A 26,335-nucleotide genomic window follows, 5' to 3' on the forward strand; every position below is an offset into this window, starting at 1 on the left:
ACGAGGGGTAGGCATTCACCTTTAATTTTTCATTTACTTGTTGCAGATGTCCATCCAGTTGCTATAGGTAATCCAAACAGCCACGACTCAAAAGCCTGAATATCCTTGTGGAGACATCAAAGCAGAAAATTTTACAAAGAAGTATTTCTTCGCAACGGTGAATCTTCATGGTGAGTTAGGATTTCTATGGCAATAGACAAGTCATACTTAAATACTGAAAGCCAAGTCTGGAGCTAGTCCAGTCTTTTCATTAAGAACGGAATGTGTACGTCTTAAGGATCATATGTAAGAAAGTTTTGTGTGCATGTAGCTATGTATGTATATATATATATGTGTGTGTGTGTGTGTATATATATATATATTTGTTTTACGCCGTTCATCTCATTGTTAGTGAACTTACGACAGCATAAAAGTCTCACGCGAAGCATGACTTGTATCAAATTCAAATAAAGCCACAAATATAACTCGCGTCCCACCCTCCAGCCAAAAAAAGTAAAGAAAAGACGGCTTGAGTCAAAGTGTCAATTAACTTTTTTATTTCCTGCTTCTATCTGATTTAATTAATCAGGGAGCGAGTTAAACTTTCTATAAACTTTTAAAAGGACGAGGAGATCACCGCCTCCCCCCCCCCCCCCTCCCCGCCTCAGCCCCGAGAATGAAAAAGAATATAACAGACACAAGGACTCTAATCAGACTCGGGCTGTTCAAAGAGCCGGGTTTTAGAATCCCAAAGTGTGAGTTTTATGGTACATCAGCACCGCACGCTAGGATCGCTATGGTAATGAACGGAGCAATAGCAAACTGCCTTCAAAGGAGGCACACTCAATTCGAGACACTCTATTAAGATACATTTGCGCTGACCTTTGGTTTCATGCTAGGTTAGTACAGTCAATCTTCACTTCATCATAATCTTTAATATTTTGGGGTTGGGACGAATTCTCAGGCGGATTAGAGATGGCCTGAATCAAGCTGCCTGGGCTCCTCGGAGTGGGAGCCCAGCGGGTTCGATCCGGGCCCAGTGAGCAGATAAGTTGAGAATTCGTCTTTTAGTAATTGTCTTGTTGTTTATTTTATACAAGTACCCAGTGAATGGCGAAAAATAAACACGGTGAAAAATAACCAAACAGTCGAGTCCTCTTTAGTGCAAACCCTTGTGGCTGAATAAAAAGGATGGTACATTCTCCATTCAGGGCAGAAGTCTTTGAAGTAGGAGTTATTATCTAAGGGATTCTTCCTTGTCGTCTTAACGACGCTGATGAAACGGAAAGCGTTCTTTGTCAGCGATTTGTTCTCCTCTCTGTCAAGCGTTTTCAGTCCGTTAGTTCTGGACCGTTTCTAAAGAGATAAAAGATGGAAAGACTTGTATTACTACCTTGAGCAGACAGGGCAATATTAGAACTGTTGCTACATTTTAGACTGATCGACAATTGTTGTTGATGTTATACTGCCGTACCTGTTCAAGAAATTCCTGCTCAAACATTTCCGAAACTTCAAATTGTTAGGGTAACTATTCAAGGAACAAGAGTGACGACATAAAAGTGACGACTATTTTAGGTGTTATGAATAGGATAATTATCGGTGATTTCCCCCCGATTTAAACGTGCATAAAATACAAGACCCCGCATTAAACTCGACCCATTTGCTTTCCTGCGGCAGTGTGATATCAAAGTTGAAAAATGTTCATTAACAAATCCCGGGTTTTGCATTTCAAACTCATGCACGGTCGCCATTTTGTTCAATGCAATTTACTACAGTATTGTATCAAGGTTGAGTTGCAGTAATCTCTATTATTCAACGGCATTACATTTGCTCTTCTTGTTCCAGTTGCTTGCATTCTTCCCAATTCTATTAGCGGAGTCTACCACTACTCTACCACTTGGTCTTGCAAAGTCATCCCTTTTAATAAAAAATTAAGCTGGAGTCTGGAACAAACTTTATTGAATAGTGCATTAAAAAGGTAAATCCAATCACCCCGCCCCCCATAAAATGACCTGCATTGCATCTGAAATGAAATAACTCATTACGCACTGTCCTTTTAAGCTAACAATTTATCAGCAGAAACACTTAGCACACACGAGTTAAAGAAAAAGGATACTAAAATGTAGACTTCTTTTCCCTCGCTGTTTACTATCCCTGAACGGATTTAGGGCCGAGTTCTGCTGGGTAAATCCCCCCCTCCACTCTACTATCGTTTGTAATGTCTGCATCTTTTGTTTGCTGTTCACTTTTTGATTATGTCGGGGTTTTTTTTCCAAGAACACGGCAAATCGGCACTATACAAGAAAGTGCTGGGCATTACATTGCGCCTGACACCACTAAAAAAGGAATCTGTTAAAAAGCATTCAACCTGAAACAGATGCTTTCAGCCGTTTTTTTCACAAAACCTTGTTTAACAATATAAGCTAGTTTTAATTAAACTATTCATAGCTCTATCCCTGTCGCCTTTAAAACTGGCCACAATTCGTCCTGCTAGTTTCCATGTTAAAGTCCACATTAGGTTGGGACTAAAGACACAATGGGTACCTAACTTTTAATCACGAATTCTTTCGGGTGGGATTATTACAGCATCGCGTCGCAAATCAATCGTTTCCAATTTTGTGCAAATTGTCAGTGAAATAAGTTAGCAGCCTCCTCGTTTCGTAAATAGCTGGTTCTCGACGTGACAGACAAGTTGCAATTTGCAGGAAAGCAATTTTCTAATGAATTCATTACCATGATTACAGAATTTCGTCCAGTGCAACCCTCCCCCAAGTCCTGGAAGCATTTTTTTGTGTTTTGCATGGACGTTTGGGGGCCTTAAATTGAAACCTCGGTCTCAGGCAAATAATTCATTATTGTCAATCAAGTCGGAAGGAATTATTGGCAGCTGCATTAAGTACATCGTGGTTCTTAATGAAATATCATAATGGGTACAGAAAAATCACATCGAATTGCGGTCAAAAGTGCCAGATATTTATTTTAATCAACAGCCTAACGCAATCTTGCTGTAACACATATTGTTCTTAAGGTTAGCAAGTTCTTACAGTAGTTACTCGGAGTATGCTGACAGCATGTCTCTTAATGTAGATGTTAAATGCCTGTGAGATAGTGGTGGGGGCGAGGGGGCGGTATTTCCTCATATAAGCATAACTGAAACAAAAAGAATTAGTGATTGAATTGCATGATATATGTGCGTGGATCTCAACATCTAGGTGATAGCTTCAAGATGTAACCACACTTTATTAAGATGGTCGTTTGATCATACCGTTTGACTCGGATTGTTTTGAGTCATGTGGCATCACACGACTCAAGAGACGCTGCCCCAATCGATACATAGCAAACCGATTGAGCTTTTATGTACATATCTTAGAAACGTGTTGCGTGCACAAGTTTTCTTTTGGCTGGGGGGAAGTCAGACGGCAATGAAAGCAATGACATTGTGTGCGCACAGGCGATGGCAAGTCTTTCTGCAGCACGATTCTTGTTGAAGTCAGTTTCATATCAGTCGAAGTGTTTTGTTTTGAAGGGGATATCTGCAACATAAACGTAGCCGCACCAACTGAACCAGCAAGCTCATATCAGGTACATGTGAGCTCCCAGTGTAGCACCAGAAACCACAAGCTCGTTGCTGTAACTGGGCTGCAGCATGTTGCAAAAAGCTACACGCATGCGCTCTGTTTTACGATATGGTTGATGGTGAAGTGAGCAAGCAATTTTTTCCGGTGACTTAACAATTTTTTTGCGCCGTTTCTTAATTTATGGAGCTTTAAGGACCACTTGAATTCTTAAGTTATCAGAACGGCGAAAATCGAAATTCTAATCCCACATTCGCTATATATGTTCACACAGTGGCTCACTTTGAAATTCGTCCAAAATGGTGGCCAGAAAGAAATGAAGAGGTGACAACTCTTACTAATTAATCCACCCGGTGAAAGGCTATAATGCTTGACTGAGGATATGCAGTTATTACACTTGACTATAGTCAACAAGAGATGGAAAGGCACGTTGGACAACATGGTGAGAGACGTGTGGCCATCATTAGTGGTTCTTTTATTGACAGTGGCTTTTCTTTCTCATCATTGACAAACCATTTTGGAGGGATTCATCCCCTGTTGCTTCCTATCATCCACTCCATCCAAGCTTCTGGAGAGCATTAATTAACGTCCATTCACTGATAAGTCGTGACAACAAAGCAATGCATGTATAAGGACTAGCACCCCCTAAACAATGCGGAGACCAACATACAAAACTCCCGAAGTGGGCAAAAAAAAGTAATCGACTCATATTTATACTCCAATGTCTTACTTTTCTCACTAATCCGTTAGGTGCTGCAGATTTTCGATTTTCTTTTTCGAAAGCTCGATGCTTTTGCTGTTTAGGTCTGATGTGCATAAAAACGTGACGTCAGAATTCATAATCTAAACAGAATTTCAGCGCCCATCGGTTACAGCACAATAACCTCACACCCAAAGCAGTAACCTCCTGAGCCCAATGCCCTCACAATACTCTGCTAGAGGAGGCTAGTCCCCGTCACTGCACTGCATTTATAGGTGAAAGTGATAGGCGATCAATAATGAATGTCGCATTGTATAAATGGCGATTTCAATTTCACTCTCCCCAAGTTTCCTGAGTTTTTTTTTTGTATAAATATATAGATTTAAGAGCTTCTTCCGGTGTTCCTGTCTATCATTTAGACCAGGCGTGGATTTTCAATGTGAACAGTTGTCAGTGCCACATACAATTTTTGTTTAAATCTTCTTTTAAAATATGGAACCAAATACGCTTTGTAACTTTTGGTTTGGGAGCCTGCCGCCAGAATGCAATCTGCATACTATGGTTTAATAATGCTTAGTTAAAGGCAAACTAATAAGACACAGGGATAGCCGAAGGTCGCTTCCAAGAAACAATATTTGTCCTGGTAGAGATTCTGACGTCGTCAATGTCACCCACATGACTTGTTAAGACCGGATAGCTTCGGTAAACCTTTGAAGTTGTGAAGCATATATTGATTTATACAGATCATAATAAACCATGGTAACATAAGATATTTATGCGACGAATACTGTTCCCAAATAAGAGAGCGAGAAGCGCGCTGGCGAATAAGGGTGGAAAAATAAACAAGGGACTGTTTAACTGACTGTTAAACATTCAACTGAGACACCATAGTATCCGAACGATAGTTAAATTTTATTGGCTCTCCCAAATAGGCAATAAAGGTTTCAAAATATTTTAAATATATATGCTTTTTTTCCTTAAAATTTTACGGACATTCCTGACACACAATTACACATCTATACCTCAAGACTGATTTTCAGTTTTATTTGTCTGTCACCCCTTCTGTGATAAAGAAACAGAGAAGTCTCCAAAATATCGTGAAATTTGCTTCCCTTTTCCTGCTTCGGGTGGACTCATTCTTAAGAAAATGCGCCAACAATGGAATAGGTTTTAACATCAGCAAAGCTTGTAATCCTGACTTTGTTTAAATGCTTAAAGAATTTCCTTTGCCGCGCATTTAACACAATATTCAAGCAGGGAACTGTTGTGCTGCCAAACAATAATAAAGACATGGATTTTTAAGAAAAAATATTAAAATAATCGAGCTATGTTGTTGCAATGGGATTCTTCAGTGTACATACACAATAGCACATTACATGCTCACACTATACGTACTAGGATTGCGCGTTACTCGATAATAAATATTTAAACTAATCTTGTTAGTGTTTTGCAGCTGCATCAATTGCAGACCGAATTTAAAGTCATACACACACAATCATGCTTCTATCAAAACGTAGAAACGGAACTTTATACCATGTTCACCGTGAGAGACGTTTCAGTGGGGCAATTATGAAATGGCACGGTGTAGCTTAAGATGTCCAACATTTCAATTTGGGCGTTTGAAAGTCTGATGGAACATAGTGTAAATTCTAATAAATCAACTACAATCAGGATGGGGATCGCCTAAATGACTCCGACCAATTGATCTCGCACTGTTTTCTTTTTTGATATGCAATCAACGCAGATAAAAATTATATTTTCTTGAACTAATGTCAACAATATTGTAGAAAAGCTGTCTGGAAAAGCTTGATAGGTGAGATTTCTTGCAGATCCATCCAATGCCACTGATAATTTTTGCTGATTTAAGAAAGTGATTTTTTTTTCTACACTAGTATCGATTTTGGAAAATTACTGGCGTTCGGCAGTATTGTAGCGAGAGCCAACATTTAACCTTTAATTAGAGAATACAGATTTCGAATTAGCTGGAATTAATACCGGCTGCATTATGGGGCAAGCTTTATTGGTTTAAATAAATATGACAAAAGAATGGTCGCCAGATGGTTTGCCCCAGTTATATTCGTGCAAAATAGTTTTGCAACATGTTAGTTTATAGAAAACTTGATATGCCCCTAAAATATGAAATGACTTTGAAGTCCTTCCTCGGGGTATGGGGATTCAATTGCCATTCATGTAACGCCAGGGTCGGACGATGTGCATATGGTGATGTTCAGTTTCCAAAGTTGAGATTAATAACGTGGAGTGGTGCTTTCATACGCTCAAGCATTTCTCTTATACTTGCATCTGGTACTGCTCGACACAAATCAATCAAGCACCCAAACTTCAGCTTTTCATAAATGACAAATATAGGCAGTCTGCCGTTAATGCAGCATGTCTTAATCACAAATATATGTCAAGATGATTCTTACTGCAATATTACGATTATGCGATATCACGTTTCTGAATGGAGGAAGTATGAATAGACCGCATTTATTTCATCCATATTTGCAGGTGCAAACTTTGATATGTATATTGAACGTGTGGGCGATTACACACATACATTTCAATGAATTATTTGGAAACAAAACCGTGCACACATATATAATATATAGATATCTATTATACACATTATGTATATCTTTATACACACAAATTGTAGATAAACCGGCTGGAAGGTAGGCAGTTGAAACATAAGCCTATTTTAATAACACTGGAACGAGCATTTTTCTGCATTTTCTGCACTTGCAATCACATTTATTAGGAGAGAATCTTAATTAGTTTAAGCCCCCGTTTTGCCTTTTCCTTTGTTTATGCTCTCTGGGCAAAACAACTGCATTCCAAAAGTTTCAAGCTTACACTTTTGCCTCATTGCATTGCGGTGAATTTGAATGCAGTGATTTATATATATATATATTTAAGATATATTTATCAGCATAGTATTGGTAAAACTGTAAGATGATTGGAAATTTGGACATGCACTGAGTGGTGCGTTGAGTGACCGAGTAGGAATGTTCAAATTTATATTTCAATGTATGTAGTCAGATAGTGAAGTACCACATTGGAGAGAGAAAAAAAAACGCCTGGTTTCTTCATTGCATTTTTAATTACGGCTGCGAGTAAGGAGATTATTGTCATCCTGTGTTCATAAAAGAATCAAGCTCCCCTTTAGATTTCTAATTTCTGGAAAATAGAGGCTGACCTTTCAGAAGCTGTTATAGAAATACAGAGGTTCATTTGAGTGTGAAATATCATTTCATTGAAAAATAATGGAGTCGGTAATCCCACTTCCGGAAACTGTCCTGAATTATTTAACAAGACTCCTTTAATAGGGGATTAGTAGAAGCCTTAGAAAAAAATCTTTGCATTCTATTCAATGTCTTATTTTATGTTATAATTACTAGATATAAAGATGAACAGATTAGTATGCAGAAATCGTCCTGACAACACGCAGGTGCTATTCTAATCATTCAGCTTTCTTAATTAACGAATCATGTAAGAAAATAGAATAATAAAAACATTTCCGTGAAAGCTGAGGAGGTTTTGTTAGAGGTTGTGTGAATGATGCCTTTAACAAGGAACTGGAGGGTCAGACAGCAATGGACTGACTTACGACCTTTTATGTGGAAACAATCTCCTTTAGGTTTTAACTTGCAGCTTGTTCATTAAAGGGACTCTACTTTATTTAAAAGTAAATTGCATCTCTTCCAGATTCAACATAACTTTGTTGTGTCAAGTACATCGACAAACGCAAGTTACGTTCTGAGACAATGCATTGAAACTACACATCCTCACTGGGTTCTTTTACAAGTCGATGTCTAAACTGCAATCTTCAGTGTGCATCGCACCTCGATCAAAGTTCAGTACAATTGTTAGGAAAAAATATATACGCATTGCCTTTTCTCACGCTCTTGTCAAAAATATGGATGACAAGTATTCGTATATTAGCGTTCTCCATAAAAATGGACTGTTCATATTTCCTCCTGCCAATATTTTGCACGTGATGTAAAATTCTGTGGTAGACACGAGGTATGTTGCAGTGATTGCACAGATTACAATGTACCTTCGATGAATAGAAAATGTGAAAGATAATGGATCACAGTGATTGTTTAAACCTACAATATTAGCATTAATAATATATATATTGCTTTGCATGTTTACTCTGGTTGTATGGTTGCTTTATTCTAATCTGATTTTAGTGTGAAAAAATATCTTATTTTAAATACGAGAACAGTTGAAATTTGCTGACATTATGTTCAGTCTAATACTAATTGTTTTTGGAATTTATTTGTACATGCGTGTATGCATACATTATATATTAATATACATATATGTATCTGCATGCATCATCAATTAAATTATAATGCAGCTTCATTTTGGTACTATTTGAATGATTAATAATATTACTTCAAAAATGCCCCTGAGCAAGCTATGATCCTTAAATGGTCACATGACTCACATACAGTCAAGAATGAGAGGATCTATATATGTTTCCGAATAATAATTGGATCAATTGCAATGAGCAGTTTACGAATTAATTGACAAAAGTCGGCATAGAACTAAGCAAGTAAATGTCAGTTTAAGTGATATGTACAACCTCTCTTTATAAGTTTAATTGTTCTTTTCCCAAACTTGCCTGGCCCAACTCGTGTGGTTCTATATTCCTCTTTTTTTCACTTACCTCGTTCATTCTGACCACTCCCTCCTGCTTCCTTCCTCTGTGTCCCCTCGCTCTTGCACACATATCCGTGCTCAGTCTCTCACACCCACACACACACACACACATGCACTCATACCGTGTCAATACTCATTTCTAAGATATGTGCAGCGGGTGTAAATTATAGGTTTCTAAAGAAGCGATGGAAAGTCCTCCAGCAGTTTTAAAACACAATAAAAGTATTAGGGTATCAGCCGCACTCCAAATGATCACGCGTTAAATTATTTTGCTTTCACGGATGAAGGGGCTTTCTACAATGTAAATCAAGCGCCTTAGTTATTAAGTCTGAACACTAATCTCTAACAACCTTTACATAATGTGGCAGAATGTGCCACACTATTTCGCACCTGCACAATGAATAGAACCGTCTTTTGAATATAAGACACGCTTGTTGCCCTGCTTTTCCAAAGCAGTTGTCTGAATAAGTCAAGCGTCCTGAATGCCCATACTTGCTTTTCTGTTCTTCCTTTGATCACTGAAAATTTCTTCTAATTTGTCCTTTTCTTTGTAACAACGTTTCCAAATCTTTTTTTTTAAAAATCACTTTCCAAAACGTATTCTGTGAAAAAAAGAACATAAATCGGCAGGAAAACAAAAGTTCTTGGGAAACATTTAAAGTCATTCACGGTTTTTGTGAGGCTGTAGATAGAATACAAGGAAGATTGTTGTATGTTACTTGATTGAAAGTGACGTTTAAATGAACATAACCTTGAATACCGGTGGCGGGCAGTTTGAGGAAGAGCACAATTTTCCAACAAATATCACACATTGTTTTGTCAAAGCTGACTCATTACTTTGTGTTTAATTAATCGCGCTGATTAAAACGTGAGGTTTGGAGAAACTCTTATCTGTGCACACGAAAGATTGAGGGGGTGTAATAGACTTCGCACAGCCCAATTCGACAATTTGTTTTAAAATTACGCATCTTGGTGGGCTTTTCTCTTAGATTCTGAAGGAGAAACATTCAAACATGAAGGAGGATCGCAGCTCACAATCCATTGTTTCCTTAAACTTGTCAGAACATAGCCGGAACGTTCTGTCTGCAATTATATTCACCCAGTACTCTCGCCAACATCTGACGATACATCGTACTCTGCACAGAGAAACACAATCCCCACTAAATAAAGTGCTTGTTACATGTTTGATTTGAACACATATCATTTGATTATGTCAGTGTGTTCACTTTCATGTCAATAAGTGAGCAATCAAGAATTTTTTTTCAGGGGAGGGGGTTCCTTTGTTTAAGTAGATTCACCGCGGTTATTTTATGAAGGTTTTTTTTTATTCCGGAAGGGGTGGCTCAAAACATCCCTTCAGGATCAGCTGTAATTAAGTGTTCTGGAACTAAACAGCAAAGGTAACAAGCTGAGTGACCCAGGGTTGTTCGAGGTCATCAAAAGACCAAAGGGGGATGTAACAAAATGATTTTGATGAAGTGAAAGCATGGATTAATTAACGTTATCGATAATTGTGAGAAGGCAGGCGTTTGTTATAAAGTTTCCATATTTTGATAAACTGCAATGCGTGGATATGTACCCATGCAATGGGGAGAATAGCAAAGATGTGTGATTAATACAACTCGACGCTTTTTGGTTTATTGCAAGGAACACATTTTAAATATTATATTTAATACTCCGATTGTCCAGACAAATTAATATTAGCAAGCAGCAAGTGTTAAACAGAACGCCCTATTGCCTACTTCTGTCTTCAAGTGCTGGGCACAAGTTGATATATTTGAAGAAGGGTGTGTATTTTGTTCTGTTTACATGCTTCCTTTGTGTTTTTGTTTTGCCTTCAGCTCAAATTCTCTTGCAGTAATAAACGTGTTTCCATCTTTTGGAACCCCAGCATCTCGAACAGGAAATCAACCTATTGAGCACAAGTCAATATTTGTTTTTTTTGTGCATCAGGTGTTCAGTTGTCTCTGGAAAGATATCGCAACTTACTTTCTCAGTTCAGCCTGCAACAACCACGGGGGTCTAATACAACCCAAATAAGGGCGATTGCGGCAGAAACAACTAACTAAATTAGCGCCACGTTAGTGTATCTCTCGACATCATTAATATGTAACAGGGCTGCCTGTTAATCTCCTAAACCTGTGTTCTCCCTCTAAAATGGTACTCTGGGACAAATTGTACATCAGATCAATCACGCCTAATGCAGCAAGGTTTACTGAAGAAAAAAGCTATTTACACCTTCAAATGGAAGCTTTTCAGATTTAAGAGAAAGGGTCATACATCACCAAGAACAAATGATTATGAATTGGTAAACGCGCCCTCCAGCGATTAGTTCTTCGGCGCTATTTATCATTTTTTTGTCTTTTAAAATCATCTGGCAATCTCGAAGGAAGCACTGGCGATAGGAAAGAAACTAACACTGCAGGAAAGTTTGTTTTATGGGCGCACTTTCAGTTATCAAAACCCTACCGCCAAAAACAAAACGAGTGCCACTCTGCCACGGCGCAGACAAAAGTATCCCCCAGTTTTTCTCTGTTATCTGAACACAATGTTGTTACACAATAATTTCCATGCCACACTTGTCTGACAATTAAGTTGCTGGGTGGGGGTGGGGAGGGGGGGGGCGGTTGGGGTGGGGGGGGGGGGGGGACCGAGGTAGACGCTTTAGGCAACAAACAAATAACAAATACTGCGAAACACAGAAGTGTGCTGCACCCATTCGATTTTCTTTTATAGTTTGGTAGCATAACTTGGTGTGTCGCGATCCAACACAATCTCCTGCAATTACCATTGTTATTTCAAAGAATGCGATTGCACCGGGAAAACTGTTACAGATGTTAGGAAGTTGAGGGCTTCGAGGTAATTATAATTCGAAGATCTGCCGAACAAAAAAAAGGGAATGATGAAGTGAGAGACGGGTGGAGGATAGATGGACTCCACTAAATGTGTTAAAACGATTACATTCGAGTGGTCAACTTTTAATGAGGGAGAAGGGGCACTTGTAATATTACCTAGACGTCAGCACAGTACAAAAGATCTGTTCAGCAACAAGTTTCATGGCAATCCTCGGCTCTTGCTCCGAGAAAGAATGGGAATATAAGCAAAGCCGAGACCATTTGAGAATTTAAAACTAAATGCACACCACCTGAAAATGTGAATCAGTATTGGGTTAAACTGAAATGCTCACCTTAGATTCAAAATGGACAAAACGGGTCGCTGAAATGTTGCACCTACTGCATTAATTGGACATGATTAAGTTAGACCATTGAAGTCTGGTTTAAGTTATGCTGACATTTCCTTCCATACATCATACGCCAACGTAGGGTCACCCTTTTATAAGGTATGCAAAGAACAAAACGATGTCATGTCTAGGGTGTAATACTATATGTGTTCACAAACACTACAAACAGGATGACGATTCGAAGGGCCTCTGCCCTGCTGTTTTAATGCATCAAAATTCTACTTCTTCGCCATCTTGAAGTGACATTTCGTTCTCCTCTTTCCAGAAGATAAACTAAAGTTCGTAGTTACATGGACATGTCGGTTGTATAAAAAACTAAAACAGATTGTTGATTTAAAAAATTATACCCATTATTAAGCAAAGATGGTGCTCTGATTAAAAAAAAAGACTGCACAGACATTTGGATTTTTAAGAGCCCCTCCTGTAAATATTTTGATACAGATAATAAACGCATTCGAAACACTTGAGGGCTTCATTTTGGTTTTTTTTGTTTCAAAGTAACGATTTAACGCCGCTGCTACACGTGGTCAGCAGGGTCACAGAGTCAACAACTTCCCAAAGCACACAGCAGAAATGTTTTACATTGTAGCGCCATAAATCGATTTGCAATCGTGTGACAAGTCCGCATTTTCTTGAAGTATCAAATTTAATATGTCTGGTGAACAAGGATGGTGGTTAGAACTCTCAGTAGGAAGTCTCCTCTTCTGGGTCGCCGCGGTGTAACTTTTAACACCAGGGGACATTGAAGTATTCACAAGATTACTCAGTGAGGTAACTTCCTCCTCAACTGTGTTTATCAGGGGACGGGGGTGCTGGGCTATACCTTTACATAGACAATTGGGAATTTTCAACATATGACGTAGATTGTTTCTTGCACCTCTGCTGAAAAAAAACTCAGAAGTTTTAGTCTTTTTAAAAAAAAATAACGGATTTGACCACATAGGTAAAGATTTCAGGCCAATATTTGAACAAACGAGTAACGCAGTAATTCGTTTATGTTCGTTAAAGCCGCTGCGAAATTATTAACCTTCTGGCTCACCAGTTCGCATTTATAATTCCGACTAAAACTATTTCTGGACTTTGCAGGTAAGTGGGCTTTGTTAAGGTGAAAGCTTCAGGTAATCTCTGTAGTAACATCGTAAATAGCCAGATTCGATTCGTTCAACAACTTAATTAGCCAATGGCAAGTGATGGCGACAAGCTCCATTTGTAATATCGCTTTTGTAAGCTAAACTAACTGTTCCTAAAATAAGTATGGTATACTTAATTTACCACAAAAGAAATGCAGAAAAATCTTTTATATGCACCTTAGTAATATCTATATTGAGATATTATATATATTTTTCTTCAAATGAACCGGCTTCTCAATAAATGCCTTCAAATGATTAAATATTTGCAGGGGAACCTGGCAGATAAACATTGCAAACAAATTGAATTCGATTTAACTTATTATCTAAGCGATTGTATCATCTAATTAATCATATTAATATTGGATAAACATTGAGTTGTCTTATTAAAACGACACGATTTTTTGTCAATTTAATTCTCGGATAGTTTGTATTTGCAAAAATCCTGGAACCGACATTTTCAGGTTTAACGCGATTAATTCATAATTGATCGTTAGACTCCTATATGGGTGGATTGAGAAATATGCATTCAGATGGGTGAATAAATATTCACCCGTATCCTATTGTATTTATTGCACCGTTTTAATTGATCAAAATAACAATGGATGGTTTATTAAAAAAATACATGGTATATGTACAAATCATGTCCAAGTGATGCAGGCCCAAATGGTGTCCATGTGATAAAGAGTTAGTGCTCAGAACTGAGCTCCTGCGTTGTCTGTGTACTCTGGACGATGTTAGTATAATATCAAAGGGAGCAATGCAAGGCATACGGTGGAGACAGGTGCGATGCATAGGGATCAAAATAATACTTGCCTCGTCGCCCTGACCTCATGTAAGTTGTGCAAGGGATGAATAGCCTGCCCTTCTCTTAAAACAGCTGAAATTAGTTTGTTTGCACAATTCCGCACTTCAATTGCACGGTGTGTTGTGTAAAGTGAAACTCCTGTTCCAGATACATAAATTCATTTTTATACACTTTACGAGGCATCATACAGTTTGGGTCATTTTCTGGTCTCCCGCAGAAAAGACATTATGTCTCCCGTATTTACATACTTTCTAATATTTGTCAAACAATCATAAATTATAAATTAATGAAATGTTGTGTGGTCTTTGGAGATCCAACTAATGAAGACATTTACCTTTTTGTTATTTTCAAACGTCTATTTGTAGGTTTAATGACATCCAGGCTATCACGGCTTATTAAGCTTTATTAGATTTCCTCTTCACTCCCGCTGTCACTCAGATGTCTCTGCGTCAATGTCACCTGCTACAGGTACAAAAACGCACAAAGCTTTCCAGACAAAAATGTGCAAAAGGCCAATGCTAGAGCTTCAAATGCCTTCAAAAACATTAGATTACAATTCATTTGATATACCAGCTGTGGCACTATATGCACTATTTCCCTCTTCATCTCAATTTAATCTCAAAATTCATGCTGTATAGTTGGAATATGTTGCTCTTCCCCGCATGACATCCATGGAGACAACAGCAATACAACAGACTTCTATTAATCAGAGCCACAAAGTACAACCATCTAGAAGTCGTGAAACACCACAGAATGCCTTATTTTAGAAATATGTTAGCAATTATTTTTTGATTTTTTCCCCCCACTTTGATTGCGAATGAAGCAAGTTGCAATTTTTACCCCTCAAAAATCTATGAATATTAAAGCAGAATACCAGGCAATGTCAATCATTTTTTTTACGAGTAATTCAATTTCTATAACCAGTTTTGTTCTGTTGCCTCGCAACAAAGACATGAAGATGTAAAGAACTGGGATGGAAGCTAATGCAATCAAGTGGTATAATTCGATTGCTTATTTTACAAATTTCATGAACATGTGGTAAACAAGTACTCTGTAATGTGACTATTCAAACAGACTCTGATCAAACCTCCCTGTGCAAGGTCCACATGGGATATCATTGGTGCCTATTTGAACTCAGACACTCCCTTAATTTAATTCCCCCCCTCTTGCGATCCAGTTGGTAAGGAGAAAAAGTAAGCGCCTCCATTAAATTATTAATCTCCTTCTGCACTAAATAAATCACTATGCCATGTGACGATATACTTTGTGTCAAAGTAGTTACCTGTATCAAACTCACCTTCCTGAGCATGTTTGACGGCGCCAAAGGTTTATGGTAGCTGGGGTTGCGAGTCAAAACCTCTCAGACGTAAATGAGGCACTCTGTTCCCCTCTGATTAAATAACATTGAAGAAAACAAAATCAAATAATCACAGTGTAAATTAAACAGTGGACGAATACAAATTTGCATGCGTGCGTTTTTTTGGTGCATATTTCGAATTTCAATTGCATTGACCGTTTGTTTTTAGAGTCTGCTATTTATTCCCAAACAAGAAATTACTTTTAATACACAGAGGAGAATTGCTAAAGTGCATGTTGGTAAAGGGAGCATGTGTTCTGTAATCATCAAAAATTGATATGTGCCGCCAGTAAAGTAATTATGCACCATCCTGAGAATATGAGGACAGTATATTGTTAATCCACTTGCACACCCGTTGACTTACAGCATCAGGCTGCAAATAGCTTAATTAAGTCATACACGTGGAATATAAGCATATTGTTACTTTATATTATGCACACTATATCTTAATTTATGGGGCAATTAATGTGCGTGACAGAATGCGGGCGAAAATGTTGACTGTGGAGACCTAAGTTGTTCACTGCTGGCAATTGTAACAGGATGCATAAAAGCATTCAGGGCCATACCTGCATAGTAAAGATAATCTGCTCACTTTATTTCTTAATGGCAGCCTGCTTTCAACCTGTCAGAGAGAGAAGTTTTAAACTGTCTGCGTAAAAATCTTTTCAGGCATCTTGAGCTGGGTGCAATTCCACTGTGGCTCCCTCTGTCGACTCTTGTGCTATTGAGGATAATCAATACATGATTTGGAAAATTTCATACGCCGATTCGCGTTCTCTTGCAATTCCAACGCCCGCGCACCATTGCACAATGTCGAATTGACATGTCCTGTTGTAATCGATTTACAAATAAAACAATTTACTCTGTTTTAACAGCGAATGTTCAGATTTCAATCGGTTGCCCATTAATATTTCAATTATATTCAGGAACACGATGGGATATAGACATGTCCCCTGTTTTTTGTACAACAACGACATGTATTGCGATAATCATGGAAACTGCATTAAATGTCAACACTGGCACTATTTATAACAGAAAGGGCATTTATTCACAGCCAGGCAGAGCTTTGCATTTTGAACACCTGTACGGGACAAAAGTGAATTCATCAGGTGTGACTGGCTACATCATGACATCATAGCTTTCTCTAGCCGACACTCTCGCAGGCCATTCACCCAAATCATTCTACCCCTATCAGCCCATGAAATTAACACTAACTAATCGGTGACTAACCGGTTAATGCGCAAGATTCGCGGCTTAATGGCATCTACCCGCACACCACATTTATCGGAAGTGAATTATTTTTTAATGATAATTTGAGTTGATTTCGAAACAGCTTGTTTCTTTCGGGTGCACTTAGTGGAAACTGTGTGAAAGAATGAATATATTTAATCAGAACAAAGGGGAGATGCCCTTGGTAAGATGCTGCCAGCAGATTGTTGGTGCTGTAAATTTCCTCCTATTGTCACAGTGCAAGTTCAAAGTAGCGGGCAACTTGCATGTCGAAACACGTGACTTTCACCCTTTGTGTCTAATATGTGTACAGCACCTCGATATTCTTATTCGATATACGTCCAAATATTGGCTTTAATTTGAATCTGTTATATCATTTTACTTCTGTCCAAAATGCACATTTGGTACGAGCTTAAATATTGCTTTAAATGATATCCGACACTCAACAGTGTGTTTTCTTTACCGCAAAAACGTAGAGAGAAAGAAAACAAACGTCATTGAAGCGAAATTGCTTTATTTCATTGAATTGAAAAAAGGTCACATTAACTGAACGCATTATTTTATACAACGTGTTATTCTAAAAAGATTAGGAATACACCCTGTAATGTATATTTTGCACATTTTTCCCATTTATTTGCAATCAGGAGTCCTCAATAGGTTGAGTTTGGAGTTTTGAACAGTCGAGGTCGAGTAACATTGTTGTACAGTAGGTGACAGTATACGATTTATGCTGTAAATATGGTACATTGTGTACTATGGTCAAAACCGTATCAAATTAACTGGTGCGACCAGTTGAAATGATCCACTTAGCAGAAACTAAGCCACTGAACTAGATTGATCTTTTTAATTTTAAAAATCAATTATCAGGTGTTGCCTTAGGTAATGTTACCGCTGTTGTGTTGGCATCAAGAGTTCTCGGGGTGCACCCACGGTTAAATTGGGTCTAACTTTGGATTCCCTTGTCCAGTGCACTAAAACCGACATACCTCTGCAGGACGCTCACCTCACTTTGCTTTCCCATCGGAGTGAAGTATAACTCCAGCTGGATGTCAAGTGACCTGTAAAGTTGCTTTTCAATGTTTTAACATTTTTGAAGTGGGTTCCCTACCAATTCGCACCTAATATTTTCACTCAGCTTCTTGGCTTCCATATGCTTCCAAGTATTGATATATAGTGCCCGTATTAAGTGCAACCCACAACAATCGGCAACTGACAGTATAACTCCAGTCTTCCAATGAGATGAAACTCCACTGAAATTAGTATGACTTGATAGTTGTAACATAGCCAGAACCTAAAATTCAACTAATTATATTGTATATAAGTAACAGATAACTGTACAAACAAACTTACAAGACTATGCTAAATATAATAGTCTTTCATTTCACTCCATCATTTGACTGCTTGCACTCGTACAACCGGTAAAAGTAATCACTTTAAATGTACTTATACGGTTTGTACGGACATTGAAGAACCTGTATTTTATTTACTAATGTCAATTTGTGTGTGTTTGTGGTTATGCATTTTTTGTGTATATGTTAGTTTTATTTCGGAAAAACACTTCCACTGAAGTTTTAGGTGCATCACAAACAGTACCACATGAATGAAGCCTAGAGTCTGAGAGTAAGTATACAGGGCAAGAAATACACAATCCGTTTACTAATCTATATTAATGGGATACATAATGTTATTTGAAACAGATTAATTTTTTTCTGTGAGGAAGAAATTTGAGGTCTATTGTCTGAAGCTGTATAGTGCGGCTATTGAAACCCTTCAAACATAGAGTATTGCATTGGAAACAAACATTTGTAAAAGGTATCCTTATTTAAAATGGAGCAGGAACAGGGAGTTATAAGCTAAATACTTTTTTTCCCTAATATGGCAAGATTAGCCCTGACACAGCCTATCATGGATAAAATCAAACGTATCTTACCCAAGTATATTACTGTTCCTAAAGGAGCTTTGGTCTTCCAAGTGGTGTTTTGCCATTGAATATCATAATTTTGAAATATAATTTCAAAATACAATTGCTTGACACTCGATGTTTGTGTTTTAAAAGTCGAATGAAAAAAACCCAATACCTTTTGATTTCTCTCCTCTCAATTTCCCAAACCCCAAAACACATTTTCCATCATTGAATTGTGAAATCGCAGAGAATTAGATTACCGTGCAAAAGAACAAATGCAATATTATCGGAACGTGGCCCATATCACAACCGGATAAGTTTTCCAAGGTCTAACCCTTAGTCTTTGAAAACATATTTTCTGGTCCTTCACTTTGTCTAGCTCCAAACCAGCTGCCGCCCCTGTTTACCTTGGGAAGGCAGGGCTTTACCACAAATATGACCATCTGGTTATTTTTTCGGCTGACAGTATCTTTTCATCCTCACCCATGTTATATGGCCGAAGATTAAAATCTCCAATGTCCTCCGCCCCCCTCCCCCCGCCACCCCACCCCCTACCCCATCCTCTTCTTTTTAAAGAAAGAAAAATGAATTCATCAGAAGAGAAGTTTCCCTGAGATTTTTAAAGGGCTAAAATAATACGGCGACCACTGTGACATTCTCTCAGCTTAGGCCATTTTTCATAACGCAGCTGATACCCTTTGTGTAGCTATAGCGACTTCACAGATGAATAACGAGAAATCTCTTTAGGAACTCCTCTGCTCTTCATATATGCTTAGTAGATATATGTTAACGGAGGGTATACAGTACCTGACGTTCAGATAACAAATGGGAGAAAATAGTGATTAGTTCGTTTTGAAGTCATTGTCAGGCCAACTTTTTTTCTCCACCCCCCCCCCCCCCCCACCTCCATTTGCCTCAGTAACAAGTTGCTAAGTATGTACAGAAACGGCACAGGTGGTGTTGAGAGGATCAAGGTCATTGAGCTGTAAAGAGGGAAACAGTTTAATACAGAATATCTTCCACCACCCCGCCCCTTACCCCCCTCCCCTCTCCCCCCACCCCCCCCAAAAAAAAGTTTTTATCAAGACTAGGAGGAGAGGGGAAACCAGTCTGGAAAAAAAAGATAAAGAGGCAGTAACCACTTAGATGTGTTAGACCAAACTATACTCCCTTAAGTGACTGGTAAAGTGATCAGCATTCTGAGTAAGTAACTTTCCCTTGTACTATTTTTGGAAGAAAATACGAACATGTGTTTGATGTATATTGGATTGGGAATAATTATTCGTCTTTACATTTGGCTGAGCTGCCATTGCAGATTGAGATACAAATATTTCATATTTTTGGTACAGTAACAACAGGTACCATAGGATCCCGAGGTGCTATCTTCTTTGTCTGACCAAATGTAACAAAATATCAGTTACCAAAATAGATTCCTCGCAGGGAGATTGCAAATGAATATTTGTGGTCTTTGCATTTGGGGCGGGGGAGGGGGGGGGTAGTGTGATTAAATTGGAGCGCCTGCGCCTGTCCCCGGAGTTATTCTTAATATTGAGGGGAGCAAACGAGGGGCCCCGTTGTATTCCCACAGCTAGTGCGGGATGCACTTGATAGAATGGCGGGGTTGCTCCAAGCTTATGCTTGAACGTGGATCGGCCAGTGGGACTGTAATTAGCTCCGCTGCTGATAGACCCATTCTGAGCACCCAGGCGGTGATTTCTCCCTTCCAACTACTTAGTACGACACTTGCGTAAGTGTTAAGTAGGAAACTGCTAATTAAAGCACTCGCTGACAAAATCAATACAAAATGACTTAAAAGGAAGTTAGCCTGAATTCACCCCCTCCCCACCCACCCACCCCCCCCCCCACCCCACGTGTACGTAAAGTTCACACTCTAACTGATTGAAATAATAATGTCTTGCATAAACTGATCGGGATGTGTTGTAACGAACGAGTTTACATTAGCCCCACTGGAAGCAGCGAATTTATTTCACGTTCGCAACTTTTGACACAAAGGTTGGTTGGGAAGAGACACCTCTATCTCCAATAGATGGATCTTATCAATCTAATTCGATCCATTAACCAGTATTGCAGGCACTCATAGTGCGGCACATTAATAACTGCACACGAACTGACCTCACCACACGCTGCCCCCACCCACTAACTCCCCTCCCCCCCCCCCCGCCCCACCCTCTCAACACCAACTCCTACACTCAAATCAGGGGCAGTTCAATAATTTCGACACAAGTTACCAAGAACAGTTTCTCTATCTGCCACTCCTCTTTCATAAATTCTGACAGGCTCACACAACGCATGGGACTGCTTCATGGTTATTTTCTTAAGTCAACGTGTTTATTGATAGTTTCCATTGGAATACTCCATATGCTTTCGGGGAGGTGGCGGGGGAGGGGGGGGGGAAGGAACAAAAAGAGAATTGTCCCCTGCTCGTAATGAAAGTTTGTAATTTTCTCAAATATGGACCACCACACTCACAAATTTCTTCTTTTTTTGTGCTCCAGTGCCCCAGAGGGTCAATCCAGTACCTCTCACCATCATAAGTCAACAGCTTGACTCTCAATGGCACATGAGCGATTTTCCACATAAATCTGGTAACTGATTCGAATTGATAGCGCAAACGGCAGGGAATTTCAGCAAAAAAGACCTTCAGGACTCTTAAGGCTACTTGGGGAATGAGATGTGAACAGAAAGGTTGGAGGGGAGGTTGGCGGGGGGCGGGGGGGGGGGGGGCGGGGAGGTGGAGGGAAGTGTTTGGTATGCTAGTTGGTGGTACTTCGGCCCGTTTCATCTCTCTGAATGTCAAAGTTTGAGACTGTTAAAAATACACAAAAGTTAAAAAAAACGGTAAAGGGGTTTTGTCCGTTCTTCTGAGCATCCGTTCCTCGCGCGTCGAGGCAAAGGGGGCCAGCCCCGTCATGAAGTCTCAAATTTTAACGGGTGCAAATTATTGGTTCGGATGAAACCCAAAGTGTCAACAAATTTGTTCCGCTTATTAGAGGTGAACTTTTGCGAAATGAATCAAAGTGCCAAAGGTTCGCCGGCTGAATGTGAAACTTCACTGAAGGGGGAGTGGGGGGGGGGGGGGGGGGGGGGGTGATGCGGAGAGAAAAAAGTCAGCGATAAGTTTGCAAGTCGTAGATTTGTTGTGTAGGGAGCAACTTACAAAAAGATTCATCAAATAATACAAGCCTTGTTTATAATAAAGCTGTCCCCATCACATCGGCTCAGCGTGAGGTGGATATGGAATAATTGTCCTGTATGAAAAAAATCACTTCAGTTATTCATTGGCATACTAAACAAAGGGAGCTATTTAAACTGTTTAAATTATCTAATTTTCAGAGAGTATGAAGTGTTCACGTCAACTGACCCGAGGACACACTCGGTAGATGCATTTGAGAATGTAGGCTCGGTCCATGCATCATATCCTTTCTGACTCTTACGCGATGTACCAGCAACCCCCGTTCTTAGATCTTAAGATGCGCTTTACACGACTTAATTCAAACATGCATCCAACAGGGAAATCGTAGTTCATTGCATGCCTGAAAACTATCTCCTGGCAGATAAAACAAGTTCTCCCGAAGTAGATGGCCAGACAGAACTCCCGTTAAAATAACAAAAATAATGAAAATAGCACTATTTCAAACATACCTTGTTACCAAAACAGGATGAATTTAAAGCAAAACAGTAAGGACAATTAATAAATGTGATGGTGGTGGCGGTGGTGGTAGGGGCGGGGGGGGGGGGGGGGGGGCGGTGGCGGGGGGGATGGAGGGGGGGAGTTGGTGGTGTAGGTGGCGGAATGTCATAAAAATAAATGTCCCTGTTCGAAATGATTACACAATTTAAAACAATAAAAGTCATTATCTCCCTCACTTTAATCACAAAAATCTATGACTTGCAGTGAAAATTGTAGTCATGTTTGTGGTGAATAGGATCATGGTTTCAATGATCGAAAATGATCAGTAGAAATTAATTAATCAGTAAGGTCCACGTAGTTCAAAGGTTATTCGCAACAAGGCGAAACGGACCCAACCCAAGTTTTGTGCACTGATAACTGAGGATCTAAAGTAGATATACACACTACACGTTGAGAAATAGATGTAAGGGTGAAGATCGCTTATTCGAATTATTTATCAAATGAGCACAATGCAGAAACATAGAAAACACATTCTCATAAATATAGCAAACCGTAGGAAAAAATGCCGGCACTCGTTCAGTGTGAAGGGAAGGTCGACTTCATACGTCAGGTGATCAGATATAAGGTATGATGTGCTGCAAATAGTGTTGTATGTTTAGAGCAACAGGACAGCTCCGACAGTTTGAAGATTAGTCATCCCCACCCGAGTTAGGAAATAAACAACTAAGCAGCTCGTTTCTACAATTAGTGGGGACAGGATCTTGGACTATTCGTAGCTTCACCAAGATATTGCACTCACTATGATAGCCCTGGCAGAAACAGCAAGCCAGCATTCCCCTCTCCACATGGAATGTGGAAAATATTGGCCTGTGCACCGAACAGAATCTCAAGCGGAATAAAATCCAATTGCTAAAACAAAAACACATTGGAAAAGGTGACCAAGAAACCACATTTCCTTTCGTTTTTTTCCCCCATAAAATTATTTAATGACATGGTTTCAAATATACCGAGAACCACTTGATGATTTGGAAGACAGAAGGGAGCAATTGAGCGCCATAATTTTTACAGGGCATGCAGAACAGCGCCACACCAACTATATCTGCTTCCGACTGGTACCCAGGATACAAGCGTGTAACCCACATTAAAGTGCAGAACTCTCTGTTAAAATCGTGTTTTCATTGCAGAAATATCGTTTCCCTCCCTGTGAAATGTACAAATTGCATCTCACTTGGTTAGAGAGCGAGCATGTTGCAATAAGTGATTCTCTGCCATGAATAATTGTTACAACACTGCTACAAAATCATGCCAGAGCTTACTTAAAGATGGCTACCCGTTTTTGTTCCATCATCTTTCTTCAAGTTTCCATTGCCTTCAAAGTTTCCAAGCTTGACTATCGATTACTTCGAAATAGCCTAACCGTGAAAAGTATTATCGCCTCTGGTACTTATCACAAATCAGTCATTCTCAACGAGACAGGCAAATCATCACTAAACTTTTCCTATGGACTACTGCAACCGCCCCCCCCCCCCCCCCGCCACTTTAATGGCGTGGATGCTAGAATTGAACAGAATACAACGAGAGGAAAGGCCTCAGCATTTGAGTATTTTAGTTTTCAGCGTAGGTCAATCTAACTACGAAAGTGCCTGCAATTTGTTAGTATATGTTTTACCACCACCCCCACCCCCCAAAAAAAATGTTCAGGAAAGAAAATACAAGAATGAAAAATTGTAAATACTCGAGCGACGGTTGAAGTTGCAATGTTGCTTCTCCGAGTCTTTATGAAGTCTGCATAACGGTTACAATTCTGTTAAATGACTCCAATTGCAAACCTCTTAATTAATCTTTAACCCACCAAAATTTCGCCTTGGCTAATAAAGGGAATTTTATGCAGTAACATCCAACGGCCAAATCATGGCCGCACAACTTATATCCAAAATGTCATTATTCTTTAAAAAAACACGTACAATTTAATTAGAATAATGGCCACTTTCCAGAGTGAAAAATGTGTTTTTCATTTTCGTGCAACTGAATGGGAGCTAATTCAAGTCAACATATTTCCAATAACCAACTAGATGGTGTAGCCTAAACAGCGAAGGAAGGCTCCATTCAATGTAAAGTTTTGCGGTCCAGAAGCATAGGTGATGTAATTTCCCCCCTGCTTTCCACATTTATGTGTTGTGGGGAAATATTCATATTACTGAGGAACATAAATAAGCGCATAAAATACAAGCAAACATGGCCCGCGGATAAGGTCAATGCAACTGTGTATTCCAGGTCCTTGAACCCTAACTAGATGACTGGATAGTTGAACCAGCAAACAATTGTTCTGAATAGAAGTTGACCTTAGTTTATTGATATGTTTGCACAAATGTTTGCCTTAAAATACAATCAGCACTGACAGGAGTGGCCCCATGCTGGGCGGTGTTGAGATTTCAAGAACCGTATTATCTGTGTAGCCCAACACTAAATAAGTAGTCTAGATAACAATAGAGATAGATAGATAGAGAGATACATGGATAGATAGATCGATAGATAGATAGATAGATAGATCGGTAGATACATAGGTACATAGATACATAGACAGATAATTACAAATAATGCAAAAGCAAAGGGAAGGTGTAAATATATGCTTATAAAATGTTCATAAGAAGGGTATGCAAACCGATGGAGAGACACAGATGGCTGGAATGTATCAGAGTTGGATTCATTCAGATTATACTGTTTATCAACATATCTACTTAGAAAGTGATCAAGATTCAAACCAGTTCTGGTTTCAGTTATTCTTCAAAACAAAGAATATAAACGTTACCCCTTCCAATAAATACCAATGGAATGCACTGATTTGTCTTTATCTTCCTCAGAAATTCGATCACAATATCTAACTAACTTTGGTCTACAATTTAATTGGGACGCATCAGCTATTCCAAATATATCTGCTTTCAGGAAAGCCAAAGATTTGTTGTCCAGTTTATAAGATATCAGCTTGCTCACTTGAGTGTAGACCATATTTATATTTTTTATCCTTCAACAGGAAAGATGCTACTAGCTTACCGATCTTGATTCTTCCCGACTCAATACTTTTTCATTCGTCTGCAAATAACTGGGACTCACCTGGTCTCCCTGGTCTCACTACACTTCCATCACATATCCTGTAAATAAGAACGAATCCAAACCTTTCCATTGTCATGTTTTCTTTCTTACTCTCTTTCCCTCTTTCTCTCTTTCCCTCTCTCTCTTTCTTTCTTGAGAAATTGAAAAGAAACTTACAAGGCATATTTATATTACATATCTTACAGAACAGGCTTGAAGGGCTGAATTTGCCTACTTCTGCTCCTAAGTCCTATGTTCCGTGTTCTATTATGCAATATTTCTCTTTCCTCCCTCGCTCTATGCATATATTCCATATGCCTGTGATACTGCCTCCGAGGAATATTTGATCACGATCCATATTGATCAAATTGAATTTTCGTATAGTATTCTTAATAATTGATTTTTTTGTCTCAAATCGATCAGGCTGTTCACCCCTTTCTTGTGCTAAGTATAATATTGTAGTATGCTTTAAGCATTTGGGATGATTGGACAAAACACTGGCTGGGTCCGATTCCAGGTTCACATGCATTCTGCCCATCTTCTTGTTTTTATTGTTTTTTCAGCCTGTGACGTTGCTTCTTTTCAAAAAATCAAACTTGAAATGAAATGTTTAACCTTACTAATTACTTAACTTCGAAGCAGCGAAACCTAGCAGCAAAAGTTGAGGTTGAGTCATATGTGAGGCGATTTCGAGCCATTCCATCTTATTTGAGATGGATTTGAGTGTTTGTTTTAAGTATGGAGACTGTAATTCGGACTGACCTGAATATGATTAATAGAATAAAATTAACAATTGTGAAGAATCAAACTAATTAATGAATTCAACTGAGTGGCAAAAAGAAATTTCCTTTCCTAAACAAATCCGACTCTGCTTGGTGTTTGATACATTATTCAACATTGCAAATTCCTTAGGTGACAGGAGATGAAGACATTGAAAAAGGTGTTTGCATAATATTCAATTATTGTAGGAGCACCATTAATTGTCTATTGGACATTATTAGAACA

This window comes from Mustelus asterias, chromosome 3 (genome assembly GCF_964213995.1).
Source record: "Mustelus asterias chromosome 3, sMusAst1.hap1.1, whole genome shotgun sequence".
Classification (NCBI taxonomy): Eukaryota; Metazoa; Chordata; class Chondrichthyes; order Carcharhiniformes; family Triakidae; genus Mustelus; species Mustelus asterias.